Raw genomic sequence first — 6,000 nt, 5'->3', positions numbered from 1 at the left:
GTTGTTGGAGCTGCTGTAGTTGTTGTTGGAGCTGCTGTAGTTGTGGTTGGAGTTGCTGTAGTTGTGGTTGGAGCTGCTGTAGTTGTGGTTGGAGCGGCTGTGGTTGTGGTTGGAGCGGCTGTGGTTGTAACTGTCGTGGTTGTGGTTGGTGCTCCTGTTGTTGTGGTTGGAGCTGCTGTAGTTGTTGTCGGAGCTGCTGTAGTTGTGGTTGGTGCTCCTGTAGTTGTGGTTGGAGCTGCTGTGGTTGTGGTTGGAGCTGCTGTAGTTGTGGTTGGAGCTGCTGTGGTTGTGGTTGGTGCTCCTGTAGTTGTGGTTGGAGCTGCTGTGGTTGTGGTTGGAGCTGCTGTGTTTGTGGTAGGAGCTGCTGTCATTGTGGTTGGAACTGTCGTGGTTGTGGTTGGAGCTGCTGAACTTGTTGTCATTGGAGCTGCTGTAGTTGTTGTCGGAGCTGCTGTAGTTGTTGTCGGAGCTGCTGTAGTTGTTGTCGGAGCTGCTGTAGTTGTTGTCGGAGCTGCTGTAGTTGTTGTCGGAGCTGCTGTAGTTGTTGTCGGAGCTGCTGTAGTTGTTGTTGGAGCTGCTATAGTTGTTGTCGGAGCTGCTGTAGTTTTTGTCGGAGCTGCTGTAGTTTCTGTAGCTGCCAATTCACTTGTTGCTATAATTGTCGGTGCAATCGATGTTGACAGTTACTCCAATGATAACAATAACAGTACCAGTAAATGCATGTCATCTTTAAACAGTAAACCTTTTTGGATTTTTTTTAGATAAATGGTATAATGTATTTCTTTTAATTGGGGTTTCTGCATTTCAGTCTGTAGACATTATCTGTGTTTGAAAACAAATGTACATTTCTTGCAGCTTGAGGTGCTCATTTAAAAATAATATATCATGGTTGCTTCTTTTATGTTCTAAGGGCTAATTTCTGTTACAAGATCTATAAAAGGAAATAAATATTTTCTAATAGTTATAATCTGTTAAAATATTCACCTGTCTTACTTGTAATTCTTTGCAGACTGCATCTAACTAGTACACAAATAATCTGTTCCTACTCAACAACTTTTAAACAAGTTAAAGATAATAACTGAAAATGTAGCCACTTACCAACAGAGTCAACAGAAAGCAAAAGGATGACAGTCATGATCAATGTTTTAGCCATTGCAAAAACAAAAAATTAATAAATGGAAGGACAAAATCTCACAAAAAGACTGAAAGCAGTGTGAACTGTGTGTATGACACCTGAGATCTGAAAATGTACGATGAGTGTGAAATTAATCCTAAAGGGGAACTTATAAACAGTAACGTCTCTTCTCAGGGCGTTGCTAAGCACTAAATGGGTTACCAAAAAAAGAGACCGTGGTTTGTTTGTTTTTTGGGGGGATGGTTTAATATAGCCATCTGAAATCATAAACTGTATCTGCCATATATTTCAGGAAGTGTCACAGATTAAGGATATGGGTCAAAATACTATCAATAAAATGAAATATGTAAAAAGGAAGTTCTTTGTTATGAATGAAAAAAAATCTTAAATCAATCCAGAGTTTTTCATTTGGGTCAGACAACACGCTAAGTGCTTTATATTCATATCAAAGTGTGTGGAAATAAATTTAAAAAAGGCATAAAACAGGGTAAACATTTTTATCCCTGTTTTGGTACATTTTCTAACGATGAATACAGTTTTATTATTTGTAAATTTGACCTCGTGAGCTTTAAAAAATGTTACATTAAATCAGAAACAGTTGTGTTTTTTAAAGACTTATAACTGAGGCAGGTGAAGGAGAAAATAAGGTAGGATTTTATTTCCAGACCCAGATATAACTGAGACCAATTGGTATAAAATAGAATAGAAATATTCACAGGAGGTTAATTCTGGTGTAACATCAGCAAAGTGGAAGGCAATGGAGGCATGTAGATTCACACAAAGATAAAAAAATAATAACTTATGTTAAAAAATGTATTTAAGTTGTTTTGACATGCTTTTATGCCCAGTAGCTCTTTACTAAATGGTAAATGTCTCTATATTTTTGAAAATTGAAATTAAGTGCTTGTTAAACACACCAAAGTAGTGCACAAATGTTCTTGTGCAGAATAAATATCTTTATACTGAAGCTTGTCGTGACATATTTATCCCTCACTGACTTCCCTTGAAGTTGCAAATAGTTTTGAGGATGGTGTGCAAAAAGACGATATAATTATTAAAAATAGGCCATCTTTGACTTTAGAATACAGATTTGTTTTTCATGCTGTTTCACTTCTTTTCTCACGAATATCTCTGCCTTTGACTTTATAGGTCACAGAAACATGTTAATAATAAACAAGAGGAAGAAAGGTAGTATTCCTTGTCTCTTGTTTATTGTTTTTACAACTTCCCCACCTATAATCTGTTAACATGGAAATACTTTTTAAGCTTGATTTATTTGCTAACCTGCATAGGAATTATTGAAGTTGACTTTTGATTGTTGTCTGACTCAGGAAATGGCTAAAGGGAAATTCCACCAAATGTTTTGCTACTTTGAACATCCTTAATTTGTTCTAATTTAAAAAAGCCAGACTCAGACTCTTCACACTCGAACTAGATTATTCCATACAGATAACACCACCTTTCAAACTCAGTTTGTTATTTGAGAAACCTTGGTTTTATTTGTGAAATCTTCATTATAAGGCCAAGAAAATTCCACTTTGGTTTTGTCACCTTTTTTATGAGTTGGACATGTAATCCTTGCAGCGCGTCTCTCTCAATAACTGGAACAGACTCACACATATTAACATTTTTGTCTATATAAATAGCCTTAAATTAATAATGCCACGTGGTGTTAACATTGAATTTAGTTATACCCTTGGCCATTTCCATGTTTTTTCTTCAGCATTGTGTCCTTTGATATATATGAATCACCCAGCAGAATCAACACAGAAGCAATTTAAAAATCTAGAACTATAAATATCATTCATTAAGCTGATGTTTTGAAAATCAATTTTTGGCGTGCAGAGATTTGAATTGCTAATGAAATCCTAACCCCAGGATTCTAACATTTTGCTGACACCTACCGTTATTTAAGAGGAACTACAAGCTTACAATCACTACCTCTTTTATGTATATTTAGTCTTTAAAAATAAAACTTATAAGGCATAATCTAAAGCATGGCAAAATTCAAGAATAAACAAAGAAAGAAAATGAATCATTGGACAAAATAGTGTCTTTCTGTAGATTGTGTATGTGTAATAAAAAGCTAGTATATTTTTATATTGATAATTAATTGCCTGTTAAAGATCACTAATATAATATTGTCCAAAAATAACAATTTCATATCAACCTTTATTGTTAGACTGGGTGCAAGTCTGGGTGATTAAGACCGGAGCAGAATATGAGATGCAGACTCGCCACTAGAGAGCACCTCTGGTGGCGTGGAAAAGTATTACAGACACTACTGGATTTCAAGAAGGAATATTATGGTCTTTACTTATCCCCCTGTTTTTTTTATTAACGTGTCTTTTCTGGCAGTGTATCACTCTTTCCTGTCTGAAGATTTCAACACTCTTCGTGGCTTAATTGCTAAAGATAATTTTAAATTAGTTGCTTTCCTGGCAACTAATTAACATTTAAATATAATCCATAGATTTTCAATTTGGTTTGGTTTGTTCTGCTCCAAGTGTGTTTGTTTGATCCAATCTGTTAGTTAATTTAGGTCAGAAGGTTGAAAGTTGGATGTTTCATAAGAAAATAAAACTCAAAACACATCAAATGTTTGGGAAATGAAAGATCCTGAAAATAAGCGTTTAGATTGATGTTTTAAACGGTCTGAACTCAACATATTTGAAACTCTTTATTAAGTGTGCCCAAAAGCTGTTATGTAGAAAATAATTAATTCAAATTAACATCATCATCATCATTTCAGTCAAGAATTGCCAGAATTATTTTTGGAAGCATGTTGATGGTGGTACAAAATATGTGGCTGAGTGGAAATTTGATGAGAGAGACATATATTATCATGATGAATTTATAATTTTCAACCTGTGCATCAAATGATTAATTTTTAAGAATAATTTCAGTTTGTTTGAACCACAATCATTCCAACCCGAATTTAGAACATTTCAAATAATTTCTATAAAGCTTAAAATTAAAATGTTATTTTGGGAAACTGTTTGTCAATCCAATTTCAGGATAAACTGATGTCATTTTCAAACCCTTTATGTCTGAAAGTGCTTGCACTTTGCATTCCTTTTTTAAAAAACTGCCACCGGAGGGCAACAACATCTTACTTCATTCTTAGGCAAGTATTAACAAGTTTATTGTCCGGGTGCACAGCCTTTGGATAAACACCACCTCTCTCCCAGCATATCGTTTAGCACAAAAGAAAAGACTTTAATAATAAATGATTAAAGAACAAATTAATTTATTTAATGTGTTTTAGAGTTTTAAATTTTGGCGAGTTGAATTTCTAATTTACCGGTCTCAGAAGCTGCATGCTGTTGAGTCTCTAGTTTTTTCCCTGAGTCATTTAGACACTGAAATAATTGTGCTTCTTGTTCCTACTGAAAAGCCATAAACCAGTTGATAAGAACTTTAGTGACAAGGTAACCCACCATAAAAGTCCAATAAAGGAGCTTGGCAAAAGCTGCTTAGTCAGTTTTTACTGAGTGTAAGGATGATAATTTTCCAATAATGTGGGATTAACATAACATAAAACTGCTGCACATTGCATCTTGGTGAAACTTCCTGGTCCTTACCTGGAAAAGAATAAAAATATGCATGAACGATGCGGAAATATAATTGTACATGCATGTGTGGAACATCAGCTGTAATTGGCTCCTGACTCGCAGGAGGGATCTGACAGTGTTTCCAAACAGATTTCTGGGGACATTTCTGCTGATCTCAGAAAACAAAGACAGCAAACTCATCACGCCAAAATCAAGTGTTATCTTCCAAAGAAATTTGGATAAGCAAATTTAGAAAACAGTTAACCGTTTCTTCAGTTTAAGTCATTATTCACAATTCTGCGTTTAGAAAGACACCGGACAAAAATGGCTTTTATGAGAAAGTTCCACAGTGAAAACACCACTTATCAAAAAAACCAAAGGTGTCACATTTGCAGGAAAACATCTTGATGATCTCCTAATCTTTGGCATAAAATTAACAAAGCATTTGAGAATTAGAACAACATGGACCTGATGGTACCATGGACTCTACTGCCAAAGAGAAAATAATGCAGGAAAGTCCACCAATGTGGCTGAATTAAAACAATTCTGCCAAGAAGAGTAGGTCGATGTTGTTCTGCAATGATGTTAGAAAAATATTTCAAAATACTTTTCACATCATTGAATAGCCTTTGTTTAGATACTTTTGCATTTTTTGGTGCATCATGACTTTTTCACTTGACATTTGTGTTCTGAAAACATTTTAAATACAGAAATTACGGGAAAATCTACAGTACAGCACCAAACTTTGGCGTTCAAAATAGAACAGACAAGAACCAGGCTCATGGTAAGCAGTTTGCCACATGGAGTTGTTTTACATTTCTCACTTTTGCAGTTTGACCATGTATCTTAGGTAATGATTCACATTTTCGGCACTGTTATATCAAAAGTCATGTGTTGAGATGGTTTAGGTTTATAAAACATCTCCATGACGCTACAATGTTGTGCAATATAACAATCAATTCACAATTGGGAGGCGTTTTGTAATTCATCCATTACATATTAAGCTTAATTAACCTTGTTTTCATTTTCACTCAGTTTGAAAGTGTTTCTTTAAATCTTTGGAGGCAAATAATAAACATTTCTGCATTTTGTGATAATTTAATAGCTTAACTATTTTTTAACATACTTTTAGGATTTATTTAGGGTTGTTTTAAATAATAATCGCGAAAAATGATAAAACTCTCATAAGCATTGAACCATCACTGCATAATGCACAAATGGACCCATTAATCTCTACATGAAGCTAAACTGATGGGAAAACATTTAATTTGACCAAATATTTAAACAGCTTCAATAACATAAATGTTTTGA

Source organism: Xiphophorus maculatus, chromosome 10, assembly GCF_002775205.1.
Source record: "Xiphophorus maculatus strain JP 163 A chromosome 10, X_maculatus-5.0-male, whole genome shotgun sequence".
Lineage (NCBI taxonomy): Eukaryota > Metazoa > Chordata > Actinopteri > Cyprinodontiformes > Poeciliidae > Xiphophorus > Xiphophorus maculatus.
This window is presented reverse-complemented; position numbering follows the sequence as displayed.